This window comes from Gossypium arboreum, chromosome 9 (assembly GCF_025698485.1).
Source record: "Gossypium arboreum isolate Shixiya-1 chromosome 9, ASM2569848v2, whole genome shotgun sequence".
Taxonomy (NCBI): domain Eukaryota; kingdom Viridiplantae; phylum Streptophyta; class Magnoliopsida; order Malvales; family Malvaceae; genus Gossypium; species Gossypium arboreum.
The window spans coordinates 10,544,935-10,566,812 of record NC_069078.1 but is presented as its reverse complement, the minus strand read 5'-3'; the positions used below and the strand labels follow the sequence as shown (position 1 = coordinate 10,566,812).

Below are 21,878 nucleotides of genomic sequence, written 5' to 3'. Positions count from 1 at the left end.
GGGAGGGAAAAAATGGGGATTAATGCAAGTGGAGTGACTTTGAGGGTGGTTTGGGGGTTAGGGAAGTGAGAATCTAGGGAATGGTGGCCGAAATAGGGAGTAAGGGTTGAGGGAGGGTAGATTTCGGCTAGGGTTTTGAAAGAAGGAAGAAGATGAACATGGGTTTGTTTATATAGGGGAGGGGCACACGGCCTAGGGCCACGCCCTTGTGCTGTGAGGGTAGCCCGTGTTTTTCAAATTTTTCAAATGTGGTCGTGCCCGGCTACTATCACACGCCCATGTGTCTTGGACGTGTGTGGCACACGGCCATGTCGCACTGACGTGCCTAGCATTGTTTGCTTCTCCCACGCCCGTGTGTTATGGTATCACGCCAGTGTATTGTTGTCCATAGTTTAATGGCACGGGCGTGTCGCACACCCGTGTCAAAGAAATAGAATCGAGCCTTGTCCCTGGCACGCCCGTAGTTTTCTGTCCCACGCCTGTGTTCTTCCTATAAAGTTCACCTACGGCCATGTCGCATGGCTGTGGGATTTATCGCACCTTGTGTTTTGGGAAATCATGTCCTGCTTAAAAACGGTCGTATCGCACGACCATGTCTCTTCCCCTATTTGGCCACGACTTTTGGGACGTTCGTGTGTCCAGCCGTGTGTTGAAAAACTTTGGAATTCAAAGATAAAGTTAATGATTCGAAGTGTTAGAAATTAATTAAAAATAAAGAAATCAAAATATGTTAGTGCTCGGGTTGCCTCTTTTGAATGATCATGGTGGTTTGAGGAGTTCATACTCCTCATTCCTGTTGTCAGTTTTAAAATAAGGTTTTAAACGAGTGTTGTTTACCTTAAAAGTGTCGAACTTGGGATGACTCACCTCCATTATACCAAATGGATAAATACTGAGTACCGTAAGAGGGATTTCCTCATTTAGTGTGGTAGTGACAATGTAAGGATCAACGGCATTTAGTAAGACTTGATCGCCAAGCTGAAGTTGATTAGGAGAGGTATCGGGCTTGTTTTTGTGTAGTTTCAGTTTATCATGTGTTCTCAATTTGTGTTCTCTCCATTCATCTAGCTCTTCTGTAACACCCCGAGCCCGAGACCATCGCCGGTGTCGGACACGAGGGGTTAACGAGACAAATCCTCTTAAAGTACCGACCAATTTGGCATTTCCAGACAATTTTGGAAAACTGCGTCCTGTCACCTTAAAAATCATATCTCGAGTTTCAAAACTTGGAAACTGATTCCGTAAATTTTCCCTGAATTTAGACTCATATATCCATCCATGGATTTATTTCTAGAATTTTTGGTCAGGCCAATTGGTATAGTTTATTAGTTAAAGTCACCCATGTTACAGGGGTCGACTATACTGACCTTCGTGCGTTACAACTTGAATATCTATCTGTACAGGGCTTTAATACTGGTGCTGTTTGTTTCTAATGAAACTAAACTCAAAATGGAATCTTCACATATAAGGCATAACTTCTAATTATTTCTGGATAATTTATAGTAAATTTTTAAAGTCGCGACAGGGGACCCAGAAACTGTTCTGGCCCTGTCTCACGAGAACTTTAATATCTCTCGATATACCGTTCATATGATCATTTCGTTACTTTCATATGAAAATAGACTCGTCAAGGTTCGTTTACATAACTTATTAACTATTTAATACCATTCCTACAAATTTTGATGATTTTTCAAAACCACACCGCTGCTGCTGCCAGCATCTGTTTTCAAGGTAACCTTTACCTATCTTGTGGTTTCCATGGGCCAACTATAATTTTGACAAGCATAGGTCCACATATGATCATACTTAGCCATTCCAATGGCTGATTATGTGACCAACACTCTCATTCCGAACCATAATCACATCATGAAACCAAATATAATTACAAGCACAAATGGTCAAATTCATAATCCACTTTTACGAACCATTTTCGCATGGCCGTACACATATACATCACAAAGTACTTAAAAACAACCGAGGTAGTCCTATACATGCCATATCCAAAGTTCAACTAAAAGAGTACCAAAGGGGTTTGATAGTGTGGATGACTTCACTTCAATGATCCCGAATCCGATCGCTAGCGAGCAAAATCTATAAAACAGAGAGCCAAAGCAGCAGGGGTAAGCATGTTTATGCTTAGTAAATCTCAAGCAATGAAATCGGCTTTAACTAAAGCATTACATTCACATAGCCAAATGAATCATTTCATTAATACACATTCACATAATCATACTTACTTCACACTTCATCAACATATATATTCACAAGATATCAACCAATTCAAGAGCTGAAATTTCGTTAGTCGATTGACGAATATTATTCAAACGTATCGATTTTTCCATTGCACATGTAAACATACCTTATCCTTTGGGCTTTTAGAGCGTACTAATTAAATTTATTACAGCAACCAACGCTCACCTTCAACCCAAGCTTCTTCGGATACAACCGGATATAACCACACGCACGAATGCCTTGGTCTTAGCAGGATATAACGACTCGCACAAATGCCTTGGTATTAGCCCGGATATAACAACTTGCACGAATGCCTTGGTCTTAGCGGATAAAGTCACTAGCACAATTGTCTTCGGGTCTTAACCCGGATATCATTCAATTGCTCATGCACACATACATCAAAAATCATTACACATTCATGTTTCATTTTCGTTACTAAGGCTCAAACACAAATATAATCACTAGCATAATTGCCTTGGGACTTAGCCCGGTACCATTCAAATACTCATACACACGTATATCAGTAATCATTACACATCCATAATTTCATTTCACATAATTCAAGTAGGGTCATTACTTGAAGACTTACATTGGATGTTGTCGAGCGATTTTGACGGCTATTCGATCACTTTTTCCTTTCCCTTATCCAACTGTGGTCCTCTAAGCTCTTGAGCTAATTCACACAAATTTAACTTATTAAAATCTCATTATGATAGCTTATGGCCGAATATGACAAGGAGTTTAAATGGTCATATGGCCATCCTTTAGCTCAAATACACAATGGTCATGCACAATTTTAAGCACAACAAGCAATTCAATACAATTCATTCAAACATCAAAGTGAAGCTCAAGGTACTTAGCCCTTATACACATTAGACATTAGAGTCACATGTGTACGAAATCACGAATCGAATTCAACACATTAGTTAGTACCCTCCTTAGCCGAAATTTCCAAGCCAAGAATAGGCATCAATATGCTTGCCTCTAACCGAATGCATGCACACCAACCCCCCTTCATGTGGCGAATATGCATGTCCATGTTGAGGCCAATTATGCACTAATACCACACAAAAACAGCATGCATTTTACTAACTAACGCATTACATATTGTAGCTCAATACACATCTCTCATGTACTTCATAACCGAAACATCATCACAAGCAAATATATACCTTGAAATAGTATATATGTCATGCCAATACATCATGTGCAAACATATATACATATAGGTGCAAGGGCCGAATCATAAGGATGACTATGACTAACTCATATATTTTCATTATGGCCGAATGCTCCTTCTACCCCATTTACCTTCACCAAGCATGAACTTCATCATCCAACTTACAAGCTTACAATGTCATGAAGTTTAACCTCATGGTATCTATCAAACTCTCACTCAAAAGTGTTAAAAAAATATTCAATAATCATCAATCCATCATCACATGCACCATTACAAAGCTTCACTTTTAGCATGCAAATGATATCAACACAACCTCACCTTAGCCGAATATCATCTCTATGACATAGTAAGGATTTGAACCATGGCTAGTTAGAACTCAAGCTAACTACAAAAATATACATGAATCTCATGGCAAAACATTTTACTTACCTTAATCTAGGTACAAGTATGGCCAAACCTCCTCCTAAACCTCTTCCAAACCAACATGAAACAAGAATTCCTTCCTTCTTCCTTAGAATTTTCAGCCCAAAGGAAATGAAAAATGATGAACAAAAATTCTTCTTTCTTTCTCCACAACTCACGGTAATGGGCATCCATGAGACCATTTTTCTTTTCTTTTTTTTTTTTCCATTTCTTTATTACCCATGCTCATTAATTTATTTTTTTCACCCATGATGCACCAACAAAACATGTCTATGACATGTTTTGCCCATATTCTTTGTCATGGCGGCCATCACTTGTAAAAGAGGATATTTGACATGCAAGGCCATTGTTTTGCATGCATGCTTTAATTAGTCATCACACATTTCCCTATCCTACTTTCAAAGTTTACTACTAGGTCCTTTCTAGTGAAATTCACATTTATAACTCTAAATTAAAGCATCAAGAATGTCACACATGAGTTAACACATATTATAAGCATCAAAATAAATATCAAATTATTTTTATGCCTCGGTTTTGTGGTCCCGAAACCACATTCCGACTAGGGTCGTTTTAAGGTTGTCACAACTCTCCCCCACTTAAGAAATTTTCGTCCCCGAAAATCTTACCGGTAAATAGATTTGGATATCGCTCTTTCATAGAGTTCTCGGGTTCCCAAGTAGCTTCTTCTATCCCGTGTTTGAGCCATAGCACTTTCACTAGCGGAACCCTTTTGTTTCGCAACTCTTTCACTTCACGAGCTAGGATACGAATCGGTTCTTCTTCATAACTCATATCGGCTTGAATTTCAACCTCTGATGGACTAATTACGTGCGATGGATCAGATCTATAGCGTCGAAGCATCGAGACATGAAAGACGTCGTGAATCTTTTCGAGTTCAGGGGGCAAAATCAAACGATATGCAACTGGACCGACTCGCTCGGATATCTCATATGGCCCAATGAACCTCGGGCTCAACTTGCCCTTACGGCTGAATCTGAGTATCTTTTTCCAAGGCGAAACCTTGAGAAACACTTTATCTTCCACCTGATACTCGATGTCTTTATGTTTCAGATCCGCGTACGACTTCTGACGGTCAGAGGCTATCTTCAGACTTTTACGGATTACTTTCACTTTCTGTTCAGTATCTCTAATCAAATCCACCCCGAAAATTTTGCTTTCACCGAGCTCAGTCCAAAACAATGGTGTACGGCATTTACGACCGTACAAAGCCTCGTAGGTGCCATCTTAATACTTGATTGAAAACTATTGTTGTAGCGAATTCAATCAAAGGCAAATACCGTTCCATGAACCACGAACTCGAGGATGCAACATCTCAACATATCCTCAAGTATTTGAATTATCCGCTCGGATTGACCATCGGTTTGGGGGTGAAAGGCGGTCTTTGAAATGCAACTTGGTACCCAAAGCTTCTTGCAACCTCTTCCAAAATCGTAAGGTAAATCTCGGATCTCTATCCGACACGATGGAAATAGGCACCCGTGTAATCTCACAATCGAGAAGCGTACAATTGGCTAGTTTGTCCATTGAAAAATCCGTGCGTCGGGGGACAAAGTGAGCCGAATTAGTCAATCTATCTATCACGACCCAAATCGCATCCTTCTTACTCACTGACAATGGCAGTCCGGATACAAAGTCCATGGTGACTCGATCCCATTTCCACTCGGGAATCGTGATCGGCTGAAGTAATCCTGAAGGCACTTGATGTTCCGCTTTCACTTGTTGACATATTAAACATCTCGAAACAAAGTCGGAGATGTCTCGTTTCATACCATGCCACCAAAACCGATGTTTCAAATCGTTGTACATCTTCGTACTCCCCGGGTGGATAGCCATTCGGCTACAATGGGCTTCATTCAGAATTATCGACATAAGTTCCGAATTCTTTGGAACACACAGACGACCCCTGAACCTCAAACAATCGTCATCATCGATCTGAAACTCCGATTCCTTGTTCGGAACACACTCAGCCCGTTTTGCAACCAACTCATCGTCGACTTTTTGAGCTTCACAAATTTGATGTATCGGATCTTCAGACCATATTTAGATCGGTTCGTAGTCGTGTTCATTGATGACATCTTGGTCTATTCAAGAAATGAGACGAACATCTTTGAACACACGAGGTTAGTCTTTGCAAATTTTACGGGATAAGCAATTATATGCTAAGTTGACAAGTGTGAGTTACGGTTAAGAGGTTAGCTTCTTGGGGCATGTGGTATGCGCATCGAATTGAGTCGACCGAACAAAATTCAGCCATATAGCTGGAAGCCTCAGAAATATTACAGGGTTGAGACTTTTGGGGCTTCTGGGTTATTACAAGCGATTTGTAAAGGTTTCTCAACGATAGTCACGCCAATGTGAAGCTACTCCAAAGGATGGTAAGTTGAATGGATGGAGAAATGTCGAGAAAAGTTTCGATCAGCGAAAACTTATTTGGTGAAGCCCCAATTCTAGTGCAACCGAATCGGGCAAAGAGTTTATCGTTTATAGTGGCGCATCCTACTTGGGTTAGGTTGCGTATTGATGCAAGAAAGGTCGAGTTGTGGCCTATCGTCGAGACAATTAAAAGCCACATGAAGGGGTGTTACAATTTTATTGGTATCGAGATAAAATTGTAACACGACTATGAACCGATCTAAATATGGTCTCAAGATCCGATTCATCAAATCCATAAATACCGCAGGGCATTTGTAAGCCCAAACGGCATCACTAGGAACTCGTAGTGACCATATCTCGCTCAAGGCGGTCTTGGGTATGTCCGAATCTCGAATTCATGGCGATAATAGCCCGATCTCAAATCTATTTTCGAGAACACCGAGGCTCCCTTGGTTGATCGAACAAATCGTCGATCTGTGATAGCGGATATTTTTCTTTATCGTCGCTTTATTAAGTCGGCGATAGTCGACCTACGACCTCATGGTTCCATCCTTCTTTTCGAAACAACACCGGCGCACCCAAGGTGAAAAACTTCGGACGAGCAAAACCTCTATCCACCAATTCTTGCAATCGAGCTTTCAACTCCTTTAATTCCGTTGGTTCCATACGATACGGAGCTATCGAAATTGAGTGGTACCGGTACCAATTCGATGCCAAACTCTATTTCGAGCAATTGGTAAACCCGCAATTCTTGAGGAAAACATCCGGGTATTCACAAACCAGCGCACAGATTCGGGTTTCTTTTACGACTCCTTGTCATCGAGCACATACGCAAGGTACACTTCGCACCCTTTTCTTACATATTTACGGGCCAACATTGCGATATTACAGTGGCAACCCTTTAAGTCCGTAGACTCAACTCGAATTATCTCGTTATTCGCGCACCTCAAATCGATAGTCTTGCTTTTGCAATTTACAACCGCATCGTGCATGGTCAACCAATCCAAACCAAGAATAACATCGAATTAAATCGAGCGGAAAAGCATCAAGTCCGCCGGAAAACAAGAACCTCGAATACTAGGGGACTTTTCTTACACACTTTGTTAACAAGCACGTAATGACCCAAGGGTTTGACACCGAATTACAAACTCGATAGACTCAATAGGCAAAGTCTTCTTTGGATGCTAAGGTTTCACATATATAAGAATGAGTAGAACCGGGGTCAATCAAAGCAATCACATTAGTATCGAAAAGAGTGAAAGTACCGGTAATGACATCCGTGAGGCGGCATCCTCGGCGTGCACGTATGGCATAAGTCCTAGCAGAGCACGAGCCTCGATCGATGGTAGCATCTCGGATCCTCTCGACCGCCACTAACATTGCCCATATTTCTAGGTGGCCTACCTCGAGTTGTGGTAGCACCCGAGTTCCCACGTTGATTTGCGTTTTGTTCAGATAATCTCGGGCAATCTTTAATAAAGTGGTCGGCTGACCCGCACTTGTAACAGGAGTGGTCATGGGATCTACAACTCCCCGAGTGCCATTTACCACAATCTCGACACTCCATTCGGTTTCGACGATCATTCCCAACACCGGAGACCGAAGTGCCTCGTATACCACGAGGGTCGATCACGATCTCGTCTAAAAGGCGGCGCCTCTAGACCGGCTCACATCTTCTCGAAATCTCTTGATGCTGTTGAAGAGACTTTCCCAAGGACCTTTTCAAATTCTCCGGTTCCCACATCAACTTTTGATTCTCCTTTCTAAGCTCTTGACTTTACAAGCTCGCTCAACAAGTACTACGAACTCTCGTATTTCGAGAATGCCAACAAACATCCTTATATCATCATTCAACCCATCCTCGAAGCGTTTACACATAATAGCTTGGACGAAACACATTCCCGGCGTATCTCTTGAGTCTAACAAATTTTCGCTCGTAGTCGATGAATCGGACATAGAGCCTTGCTTAAGATCAAGAAATTCCTTTCGTTTTTGGTCGATGAATCTCTGACTAATATACTTCTTTCGGAACTTGGTTTGGAAGAACTCCCAAGTTACTTGCTCTCTAGGCACAACCGAAGTCAGAGTACTCCACCAATAGTAGGCGGAATCGCGTAGCAAGGAGATAGTACACTTTAAGCATTCATCGGGTGTACAAGATAGCTCATCGAGCACCCGGATAGTGTTGTCCAACCAAAGTTCAGCTTGCTCGGCATCGTCGCTATACGTAGCTTTAAATTCAGTAGCCCCATGTTTACGAATTTTGTCGACTGGGGGCTTGCTTGACCTTACTTGGTCAGTTACCGGAGGTATTGTAGGTGCGGGGGTTGCATTAGTCGGGAATGGAGGTTGTGGAATAGCCGTGTTAGTTCGAATGTATTGGTTGAACCAATCATTCATCACACTATAAAAGGCTTGCTTAGCCTCATCATTTGGATTGCTAGCCATAGGTTGAGAGTCCGCCGGTGCTGTCCCTTACGCGGGAGCAGGCGTCACACTCTCCACATCATCAGCTATTGCTCGGTTGGGATCGGGATCCATTGCTATAAACAAACACAAATTCAAATTGTCAGAAATCACCACACTATCAATTCATCACTTAATGGCATGTACAGCTAGACCCCAAACATATCACGGTAGTCCTAGAATCGACTAAACCGTAGCTCTGATACCAATAAAATTGTAACACCCGAGCCCGAGACCATCGCCGTTAGTCGGACACGAGGGTTAACGAGACAAATCCTCTTAAAGTACCGACCAATTTGGCATTTCCAGACAGGCTGGAAAACTGCGTCACTGTCACCTTAAAAATCATATCTCGAGTTTCAAAACTCAGAAACTGATTCTGTAAATTTTCCCTGAATTTAGACTCATATATCCATCCATGGATTTATTTCTAGAATTTTTGGTCAGGCCAATTGGTACATTTTATTAGTTAAAGTCACCCATGTTACAGGGGTTGACTACACTGACCTTCGTGCGTTACAACTTGAATATCTCTCTGTACATGGATTTAATACTGGTGCCGTTTGCTTCTAATGAAACTAGACTCAAAATGGAATCTTAACATATAAGGAATAACTTCTAATTCTTTCTGGATAATTTATAGTAAATTTTTAAAATCGCAACAGGGGACCCAGAAACTGTTCTGGCCCTGTCTCACGAGAACTTTAATATCTCTTGATATACTGTTCATATGATCGTTTCGTTACTTTCATATGAAAATAGACTCGTCAAGGTTCATTTACATAACTTATTCACTATTTAATACCATTCCTACAAATTTTGGTGATTTTTCAAAACCACACCACTGCTGCTGCCAGCATCTGTTTTCAAGGTAACCTTTACCTATCTTGTGGTTTCCATGGGCCAACTATAATTTTGACAAGCATAGGTCCACATATGATCATACTTAGCCATTCCAATGGCTGATTATGTGACCAACACTCTCATTACGAACCATAATCACATCATGAAACCAAATATAATTACAAGCACAAATGGTCAAATTCATAATCCACTTTTACGAACCATTTTCGCATGGCCGTACACATATACATCACAAAGTACTTAAAAACAACCGTGGGTAGTCCTATACATGCCATATCCAAAGTTCAACTAAAAGAGTACCAAAGGGGGTTTGATAGTGTGGATGACTTCACTTCAATGATCCCGAATCTGATCGCTAGCGAGCAAAATCTATAAAACAGAGAGCCAAAGCAACGGGGTAAGCATGTTTATGCTTAGTAAATCTCAAGCAATGAAATCGGCTTTAACTAAAGCATTACATTCACATAGCCAAATGAATCATTTCATTAATACACATTCACATAATCATACTTACTTCACACTTCATCAACATATACATTCACAAGATATCAACCAATTCAAGAGCTGAAATTTCGTTAGTCGATTGACGAATATTATTCAAACGTATCGACTTTTCCATTGCACATGTAAACATACCTTATCCTTTGGGCTTTTCGAGCATACTAATTAAATTTATTACAGCAACCAACGCTCACCTTCAACCCAAGCTTCTTGGATACAACCGGATATAACCACACGCATACGAATGCCTTGGTCTTAGCGGATATAACGACTCGCACAAATGCCTTGGTATTAGCCCGGATATAACAACTTGCACGAATGCCTTCGGGTCTTAGCCCGGATAAAGTCACTAGCACAATTGCCTTCGAGTCTTAACCCGGATATCATTCAATTGCTCATGCACACATACATCAAAAATCATTACACATTCATGTTTCATTTTCGTTACTAAGGCTCAAACACAAATATAATCACTAGCATAATTGCCTTCGGGACTTAGCCCGGGTACCATTCAAATACTCATACACACGTATATCAGTAATCATTACACATCCATAATTTCATTTCACATAATTCAAGTAGGTCATTACTTGAAGACTTACATTGGATGTTGTCGAGCGATTTCGACGGCTATTCGATCACTTTTTCCTTTCCCTTATCCAACTGTGGTCCTCTAAGCTCTTGAGCTAATTCACACAAATTTAACTTATTAAAATCTCATTATGATAGCTTATGGCCAAATATGACAAGGAGTTTAAATGGTCATATGGCCATCCTTTAGCTCAAATACACAATGGTCATGCACAATTTTTAAGCACAACAAGCAATTCAATACAATTCATTCAAACATCAAAGTGAAGCTCAAGGTACTTAGCCCTTATACACATTAGACATTAGAGTCACATGCGTACGAAATCACGAATCGAATTCAACACATTAGTTAGTACCCTCCTTAGCCGAAATTTCCAAGCCAAGAATAGGCATCAATATGCTTGCCTCTAACCGAATGCATGCACACCAACCCCCCCTTCATGTGGCCGAATATGCATGTCCATGTTGAGGCCAATTATGCACTTAATACCACACAAAAACAGCATGCATTTTACTAACTAACGCATTACATATTGTAGCTCAATACACATCTCTCATGTACTTCATAACCGAAACATCATCACAAGCAAATATATACCTTGAAATAGTATATATGTCATGCCAATACATCATGTGCAAACATATATACATATAGGTGCAAGGGCCGAATCATAAGGATGACTATGATTAACTCATACATTTTCATTATGGCCGAATGCTCCTTCTACCCCATTTACCTTCACCAAGCATGAACTTCATCATCCAACTTACAAGCTTACAATGTCATGAAGTTTAACCTCATGGTATCTATCAAACTCTCACTCAAAAGTGTTAAAAAAAATATTCAATAATCATCTGTGACAGCCCAAAATTGACCCTAGTCGGAATGTGGTTTCGGGACCACAAAACCGAGGCATAAAAATAATTAAAAATTTATTTTGATGCCTATGATATGTGTTAAATTGTGTATGACATTTTGATGTTTCAATTTAGAATTATAAATGTGAATTTCACTAGAAAGGACCTAGTAGTAAACTTTGAAAGTATGATGGGGAAATGTGTGATGACTAGTTGAGCATGCATGCAAAAATAAGGGATTTGCATGTCAAATTTCCCCAAAGATGGTATAGTGGCCGGCCATGACAAGGGAATATGGGCAAGGAAAACATGTTATGACATGTTTTGTTAATGCATGATGTGATAAATGATAAAAAATTAAGCATGTAGGAAGAGAAACAAAAATCAAAATTTGCTCATCCTTCCCCCCTTTTGCCGTGAGTGAAAGAGAAGCAAAGAAAAAATTTTGTTCACCTATTTTTCTCTTCTTTGGCCGAAAATACTAAGGAAGAAGGAAGGATTTTGCTTCATTTTCTTTGTTTAGAAGAGATCTAGAAGGAAATTTGGCTAAACTTGCAACAAGAGTAAGGTATGTATGAGGTTGTGTTGGGAGTTTCATGCATGTTTTGGTTGCTAATTTGATGTGCATGTTAGCCATGGCTCAAATCTTTGTTATGCCATGGAAATGGCATTTGGCCAAAGTTGTTATGGTGATAAAGCCATTGCATGCTAAGTGTGAAGCTTGATGATGATGCATGCAATGATGGATTGTCTACTCTTGAGTAAGATTTTGAGTTTTCTTTTTTGTTTAACCATGATTGAAGTTGAAAAGGGGCATGATTGTCATATTCGGCCATGATGCATTCATGAGCATGGTTCATGCTTCTTGCATGTTAGTTAAAATTTGTGTTTTGGATGGCTATGGACACCTTGAAATTCGCCATGCTCATATATGTATATATATGTTTGCACATGATGTTTTGGTTATGAACTAAGTGATGAATATATTGGTTTAAAGAAGAAGATGTGGAAGAATGCTTGTGAAATTGCAAGCACAATTGACCTAGCACACATATAAGTGCTTGATGCTATATTATAAGTTTTGGGCCACAATGTGCAAAGCATTAATTAGTAAATTGCATGCTGTTTTTGTGAGGTATTAAGTGCAAAATTGACCTCAACATGTACATGAATATTCGGCCTTGGGTAGCCTATTGAAGGCCTTAGCATTTCCTTGATGCTCGAATAAATTGTATTGAATTGCTTGATGTAGTATAAAATGTGCATGACCATTGTGTATTCAAGCTAAAGGGTGGCCATATGACCATTTAAACTCCTTGTCTTATTCGCCATAAGCTAGCACAATGAGGTTTTAATAAATTGAATTTGTTTGAATTAGCTCAAGAGCTTAGAGGGCCACAATTGGACAAGGGGAAGGAGAAAGTGATCGAATAGCCGAAAAAGCCGTTCGACAACATCCGAGGTAAGTCCTCAAGAAGTGACCCTACTTGAATTGTGTGAAATAAAGTATGGATGTGTATTGATTATTGATTATGTGTGCATGAGTATTTGAATTCTACCCGGGCTAAGTCCCGGCGAATATGCTTGTGACTATAATTGCGTTTGAGCCTTAGTAACGAAAATGAATTATGTATGTCCAATGATAATTGATGTATGTGTTCATGGGAAATTGAATGATATCCGGGCTAAATCCCGAAGACAATTATGCTGGAAATTATATCCGGGTTAAGACCCGAAGGCAATTGTGCTAGTGGCTACATCCGGGCTAAGACCCGAAGGCATTCGTGCGAGACATTCTATCCGGGCTAAGACCCGAAGGCATTTGTGCACATGGTTATATCCGGTTATATTCCGAAGAATCTTGGGCTGGAGGTGAGTGTTGGTTGCTGTAATAAATTCAATGAGTACACTCAAAAAGCCCAAAGAATGAGGTACGTTTATATGTGCATTGGAAAGTCGACATGTTTGAGCAACATTCGCTCAATCGACTAATGAATTTCAGTTATTGAATTGATTGATACTTTGTGAAATTATATAATGATGAAGTGTGAAGTAAGAATGTGTATTAATGAAATGATGCATTTGGTTATGTGAATGTATTGCTGTAATTAGAGTTGATTATATTCCTTGAGACTTACTAAGCATAAAAATGCTTACCCGTTGCTTTGGCTCTCGGTTTTCTAGATTTCGCTCAAGCAATCGGATTTGGGATCGTTGAAGTCGAAGTCATCCACACTATCAAGCCTCCATTTTGGTATAAATTTTGGTTGAACTTGAGATGGCATGTATAGGACTACCCTTGTTGGTTAAATATGTTGTGATGTATATATGTACGGCCATGCGAAAATGGCTCGAAAAAGGAAGCATGAACTTAGACTATTTGTGGTTTGTATGTATATATTGGTGTCATGATGTGGCTATGGATTGGAAATGGGAATGTTGGTCACATGATCAGCCATTGGCATGGTTAAAATGATCATATATGAACCTATGTATGGCAAGATTAGTTGGTTCATGGAGACTACCAAATAGGTAAGACCTACCTTAAAAACAGATGCTGCCAGCTGCAGTGACGTGAATGTGAAAAATCACCAAAATTTGTAGGAATGGTATTAAATAGTGAATAAGCTATGTAAATGAACCTTGATGAGTCTATTTTCATATGGAAGAAACGAAATGGTCATAGGAGTTACATGTTAAGAGATATTAAGGCTATTGTGAGACAGGGACAGAACGGTTTCTGGGTCCCCTGTCGCAACTTTAAAAATTTACTATAAATTATACAGAAATAATTAGGAGTCATGCCTTATATGTACAGATTCCATTTTGAGTCTAGTTTCATTTGGAACAAACGGCACCAGTGTTAAATCCCTGTACAGAGAGATATTCAAGTTATAACGCGCGAAGGTCAGAGCAGTCGATCCCTGTAACATGGGTGACTTTAACTAATAAACTGTACCAATTGGCCCGACCAAAAATTCTAGAAATAAATCCATGGATGGATATATGAGTCTAAATTCAGGGAAAATTTACGAAACCAGTTTCCGAGTTTTGAAACTCGAGATATGATTTTTAAGGCGACAGTGACACAGTTTTCCAGCCTGACTGGAAATGTCAAATTGGTGGGCAAAACATGTGAACTTGGCTTGTTAACCCCTCGTGTCCGACACCGGCGATGGTCTCGGGTTCGGGGTGTTACATCATCAATCCATCATCACATGCACCATTACAAAGCTTCACTTTTAGCATGCAAATGATATCAACACAACCTCACCTTAGCCGAATATCATCTCTATGACATAGTAAGGATTTGAACCATGGCTAGTTAGAACTCAAGCTAACTACAAAAATATACATGAATCTCATGGCAAAACATCAAACTTACCTTAATCTAGGTACAAGTATGGCCAAACCTCCTCCTAAACCTCTTCCAAACCAACATGATACAAGAATTCCTTCCTTCTTCCTTAGAATTTTCAGCCCAAAGGAAATGAAAATGATGAACAAAATTCTTCTTTCTTTCTCCACAACTCACGGCAATGGGCATCCATGAGACCATTTTTCTTTTCTTTTTTTTTTTCCATTTCTTTATTACCCATGCTCATTAATTTATTTTTTTCACCCATGATGCACCAACAAAACATGTCTATGACATGTTTTGCCCATATTTCTTTGTCATGGCTGGCCATCACTTGTAAAAAGAGGGATATTTGACATGCAAGGCCATTGTTTTGCATGCATGCTTTAATTAGTCATCACACATTTCCCTATCCTACTTTCAAAGTTTACTACTAGGTCTTTTCTAGTGAAATTCACATTTATAACTCTAAATTAAAGCATCAAGAATGTCACACATGAGTTAACACATATTACAAGCATCAAAATAAATATCAAATTATTTTTATGCCTCGGTTTTGTGGTCCCGAAACCACATTCCGACTAGGGTCGTTTTAAGGCTGTCACATCTTCTATCCGTAGTCTTCATTCTTCATGGACGTCTTTGTTCTCTCCATGATAGTAGCGCACTCTCTCTGTTGTCTTTGTTCGAGGAGGTTCCTGCAAGGACAATTGAATATTAGTTTTATCATCGACAATTTTTGTAGCATTATCCTGAGTCTTAGGGGTTTTGACTGAGTCGAATGCTTAGAGTGTTACTGCGTCGTCACCTGCAGGAAGTGTTAGCTCCCCTATGCCTACATTAATAATGGTTCTGGCAGTTTCTAAAAAGGGTCGTCCTAAAATTAAAGGTACCTCGTTATCCTCATCCATATCTAAGACAACAAAGTCTACTGGGTAAATAAATTTATCAATTTTAACGAGAACATCTTCAATAATACCCTTAGGAAATCTAACTGTTTTGTCAGCCAATTGTATGCTCGTCCTAGTCTATTTGGGTTTACCGAGACCTAGTCGTTTAAACATTTTATAGGGCATAACATTTATACTTGCCCCTAGATAAGCTAAAGCATTATTCACAGATAAACTACCAATTAAGCAAGGAATTGTAAAACTCCCTAGATCTTGCAATTTGTTAGGTAGTTTATTCTTTAGAATAGCTGAGCAGACTGTATTAAGTTCCACATGCGATGTAGTGTCTAATTTCCTTTTATTGCTCAGAAGTTCCTTTAAGAATTTTGCTGAGTTGGGCATCTGCGAAAGAACTTCAAAAAAGGGTAAGTTAGTATGTAATTTCTTTAAGAGTTTAACAAACTTACCGAATTGTTCTTCTATTCTGTCTTTTGTCATCGCTTTAGGATATGGCACACGAGGTTCATGATTCGTACTTACCTATTTGGGATCATTATCGTTTACCTCTTCTTGTCCTTTGTTCATCGCGTTGTTTTGCTGTATTTCTGGCTCGGGTATAATGAGTCCGTCCTTATTTTAAGCTCTAATTGCATTGAGGTGTTCCCTTGGATTAGGTTCAGTATTACTTGGTAGGCTACCTTGTGGTCTTTCGGAGATTAGTTTGGACAGCTGGCCTATCTGAGTTTCGAGTCCTTGGATCGATGCTTGTTGATTCTTAAGTGCAGTCTCAGTATTTTGAAAACGGGTTTCTGACACCGAGATGAATTTAGAGAGTATTTCTTCAAGGTGCAACTTCTTCTCTTAGTGATAAGGTGGCTGTTGAAAACCCTGAGGATTTTGTGGCTTTTGATTCCCTTGACCTTTCTATGAAAATTTTGGGTGGTTCCTCCAACCTGCATTATAGGTTTTACTGTATGGGTTATTTTGAGATCTAAAGTTATTATTACCCATATAGTTGACTTGTTCTTCTTCAGTTGTAGGATTGAAGGATTGGTATTTTGTATGCACACCTCCTCCGCTTGAGTCACACCTCATTACTGGATGTACCTGCATAGAACCAAGAAAACTATCAATCTTTTTATTGAGAAGTTCTACCTGATTAAAAGGCATGGTGACTGAATCGATGTTATAAATGCCGGCTGTTTTTTTGGCTTATGCCACTGATAGTTGTTCAGTGACATCTCCTCTATGAATTCGTAGGCATCTTCTGGTGTTTTATTGTTGATAGTTCCGCCAGCAGCAGTGTCAATCATTTTTCTTGTCAAGGGATTCACACTATTGTAGAACGTTTGAACTTGCAACCATAGAGGTAACCCATGGTGAGGGCACCTTCTCAATAGATCTTTGTATCTCTCCCATGCATCGTAAAGTGTTTCTAAGTCCATCTGCACAAAAGAAGAGATATCATTTCGTAATTTAGCCATTTTAGCTGGCGAAAAATATTTTAGTAAAAATTTCTCGGTCATTTGCTCCCAAGTAGTGATAGACCCTCGTGGTAATGAGTTTAACCACTATTTAGCTTTGTTTCTCAGTGAGAAAGGAAATAACCGAAGACGGATGGCATCATCAGAAATGCCATTGATTTTGAATGTATCGCAAAATTCTATGAAATTTGCTAAATGAGTGTTGGGATCTTCATCCTGCAAGCCATCAAACTGAACAAAATGCTGTATCATCTGAATAGTGTTAGGTTTTAATTCAAAATTATTCACAGCAATAGCAGGTCTAACTATACTTGATTCAGTTCCTGTTAAAGAGAGTTTAGCATAGTCATACATAGTACGTGGAGCAGGATTTTGATTAGCTGCAATTGTAGGAGGCAACTGATTGTCTTGGTTTTCAGCCATCTCGTCAGTTGGAGGTTGAGTATTGTCTTCTTGATCGTTTTCTGTGTATTGTAAACTACACCTTCTTTCTCTTTGATTTTTACGAACTGTTCGATTGATTTCTTCGTCAAAAAGTAAAGGTCCTGACAGGTTTCTTCTAGTCACAAACTATAAAAACCTGCCAAGGGAAAGAAAAAGCAAATTAATAAATAAGAAAAGAAAATAAAATTGCAAGAAAAATAAATGGCTAAAGTAATAAAAATTTAGTGTTCCTAATATTTCAGTTCCCCGACAATGGTGCCAAAAACTTGATCGCAGTGATTCGTAACAAGTAATAAATATTTATAATAAAGATCAAACCTAGACTAACTATTATCACGACAAAAAGGCAAGCGCATCTATCGAACAATAGTATAGTAATGGCAAGACCGGGATATCGTACCCAAGGGAACCAAAAGTACTAGTAATAACTATCTTTTTATTATCTAGCCTAGGAATAAAAGGGTTTTGTTTTAATTAACTAATTATTTAAACTAAGAATGCACAGAGAAAAGAATTGGGGAATTGTTTTTGGGAAAATCGATTGACTTGAAACAATACCTAAGGAAAAAACCACCTAGACTTTACTTGTTATTCTGGCTCCAAATTGGACGATTTATTCATTCAACTTGTTCCGTAGAGATCCCTATGTTATGTCATTATCCCTATTCAAGACTAATAACGTCTAATCCCTAGATTGAATAATCGAGACTTTTCTCTAATTAACGCTCTAAGGTTGCATTAACTCGATCTATGGATCCCCTTATTAGGTTTCACCCTAATCCGGCAAAATCTTGTCACCCTATTTCTGGGCGTGCAATCAACTCCGCTTGATTATGGCAAATGTACTCTTAGACAGGATCTATTCCTCCTCTGAATAAGAGCGTGTCTTGAATCAATATCCTAGGATATCAAAACAAGAATTAAGAACACATAATTAAGAACAAGTTAAATATTTATCATACGATTCAGAAAATAATATCAAGATTCGTCTTAGGTTTCACTCCCCTTAGGTATTTAGGGGATTTAGTTCATAACTCAATAAGAAAACATCTCAGAAGAATAAAAATAACAAAATATAAAGAAAAATGTAAAACCCTTGAAGGAATTCTAAGAGAGATCTTCAGTCTTGGAGTAGCTCCAGCTTTTGAGGTGGATTGTCTGGCTTTCTTCAAGTAATTCTCGGTGTGCGGTTCTGTGTTCCAGAAAAGTTTTGGAAAGCCCCCTTTCTAGGTCATACTTAGGGTGTTTATATAGGCTTTTGATTGGCTTTCTTCCCCCCTAAGTATCCTTTTTTTGTGTAGAATACAACTCCTTGAAAAAGGGACACGCCCGTGTGCCACGACAGTGTGACGTGGTTGCCAGGCCGTGTGCAATCCATTAAATTGCCACGGTCGTGTGGGCTCAATGGCCTGGCTGTGTGAGTCGTGTAAACCTTGGTCGACACCCTCGAAAGGCACGGGCGTGTGAGCTGCCCGTGTGGCAAGGCTTAGGCCGTGTGGGTCTTCTCAATTTGGTCTGTTTTGTCCCTTTTTTTAGCTCATTTTTGGCTCCTTTTGACTCTTGGTGCTCTCATGGGTACAAAACATGAAATAACTGGATTAAAAGCACCAAAATCCATAAATCTAGTAGTAAACATCCATAAATATGCTAAGTATTTGGGGTAAAAACATGTATCATTTGGTGTTTATCAGTACAACCTGAGTCGGGTAAAGAATTCATTGTTTACAGTGATACTTCGTTGAATGGACTCTATTGTGTTTTAATGTAAGAAGGAAAAAATGTTGCTTATGCTTCGAGACAGTTGAAGCCGCATGAGAATAACTATCCAACACACGACCTTGAGTTAGCTTCCATTGTGTTTGCTTTGAAGATCTAGCGTCACTATCTGTTTGGTGAGAAATGTCACGTGTTTTCTTATCATAAGAGTCTGAAGCATTTAATGACGCAAAAATTTTTGAATTTACGACGGAGAAGATGGTTAGAATTGTTAAAAGACTATGAACTTGTGATTGATTATCACCCAGGAAAAGCTAATGTGGTTGCTGATGCTTTGAGTCAAAAATCATTATTTGCAATGAATGCTCGTTTAGTTCTGTCTGATGATTGTTCAGTTTTAGTTGAATTAAAAGGGAGACCTTTGTTTCTACAACAGATTATCGAAGCTCAGAAGGTTGATAATGAGATTATGGCTAAATGAACTCAGTGTAATTCTGAATCTGATTCTGAATTCCGGATAGATGTTGATGACTGTCTGAGGTTCAGAAATAAACTTTGTGTTTTGAGAAATCCAGATTTGATTCAAATGATTTTGAGTGAAGCCCACAATAGTAGATTTTCTGTACATCCGGGAAGTACGAAAATGTATAATGATTTGAAACAACTATATTGGTGGCCGGGAATGAAAAGCGATATTTCTGACTTTGTTTCGAGATGTTTGATCTGTCAGCAAGTTAAAGCTGAGCATCAGGTGCCATTTGGGTTATTACAACCAATTCTGATTTTGGAGTGGAAATGGGATCGGGTGACCATGGATTTGTTTCGGGTTTGCCTCTGTCCCTGAAAAAGAAAGACGCAATTTGGGTTGTAGTTGATCGTTTGACGAAATTAGCTCATTTTATTCCAATTCGGTTTAATTATTCGCTTGATAAGTTAGCTGAGTTGTATATTTCTGATATTGTTAGATTGCATGGTGTGCCATTGTCAATAGTGTCTGATAGAGACCCGAGATTTACATCACAATTCTGGAAGAAGTTGTAAGATGCTCTGGGAACTAAATTGCATTTTACCATTGCTTTTCATCCGCAAACAGATGGCCAGTCTGAATGGATTATTCAGATTCTTGAGGATATGTTGAGATGTTGCATTCTCAAGTTTGAAGGTACGTGGGAACAATATCTACGTTTGATTGAATTTGCTTATAATAACAGTTTTCAATCGAGCATCAAAATGGCACCGTACGAAGCTTTATACGGTAGAAAGTGTAGAACTCCGTTATACTGGCCTGAGCTCAGTAAGAATAAGATTTACGGTATTGATTTGATAAAAGAAACATAACAGAAAGTGAAAGTAATCCAAGATAGTCTGAAAGCTGCCTGTGATCGTTAGAAATCTTATTCAGATTTAAAACAAAAAGATATTGAATTTGAGGTCGGTGATAAAGTGTTTTTGAAAGTATCTCCGTGGAAAAAACTGTTCCGATTTGGTAAAAAGGGGAAGTTGAGTCCGAGGTTTATTGGACCGTATGAAATCACCGAGCAAATTGGCCCAGTTGCTTATAGATTGAGGCTACCATCTGAGTTAGAAAAGATTTATAATGTATTTCATGTATCGATACTTCGACGGTATAGATCTGATCCGTCTTATGTAATTTCACCGTCTGAGATTGAAATTCAGTCTAATATGACTTATGAAGAAAAGCCAATTCGAATCTTAGCTCGAGAGATCAAAGAATTACGTAATAAGAGAATCCCGTTAGTCAAAGTACTGTGGCATAGACACGGAGTAGAAGAGGCTACATGGGAGCCTGAAGAATGATTGAGACAACAATATCCGAATCTGTTTAACGGTAAGATTTTTGGGGATGAAAATCCTTAAGGGGGAGAATTGTAACAGTTTGGTTTTGACCCTAGTCGAAATAGTGGTTTCGGGACCACAAATTCGAGTTTGAAAAATATTTTAATATTATTTTCTGTGTCTGTGATATGTGAATTTATACCTGCGAAATTTCTGTGATTTAATTTGTCTGTTTCTATGCTTAATTATGAAAAATGATTAAATCGCATAAAGTGTAAAGTTGAGTGCTAGATGTTAAAGCACCTAATTGGTTTGGATTTTAAAATAATGGTCATTGCATGTCAAATTTACCATTTGTATGAATGGTGGACAATGATAGACATTAGTAGGTAGATTTTCATGTGTTATTACTAAGGACAAAATGGTAAAATGTGAAATTATAGTAATTAAAATAAAACAAAAGCATGAAAATGAATCATTTGGTGTTTTTCATTGCCGAAAATCCTAATAAAAGGAAAGAGAAAAGCTTTGCTAGGGTTCAACCATTAAAGGACTTGATTAAGGTATGAGTTTTGGTCAGTTTTTGATAATTTCTACGTTTCTGTGATCGTTGCTTCGTGTTCTTCAAAGCCCATATCTGAATTTCTATTTCTGTTAAAGATTTCATGAAATGGTATTGT

At 38.9% G+C, this 21,878-nt stretch overlaps 1 non-coding gene across 1 annotated transcript; it reads left to right on the top strand.

Moving 5' to 3' along the window:
• The first annotated feature begins 17,128 nt into the window (after positions 1–17,128).
• On the top strand, positions 17,129–17,235 carry LOC128281170 (small nucleolar RNA R71). The gene has a single exon (XR_008271382.1). It is a non-coding gene; the product is annotated as a small nucleolar RNA R71 (small nucleolar RNA).
• Positions 17,236–21,878: the final 4,643 nt, after the last annotated feature.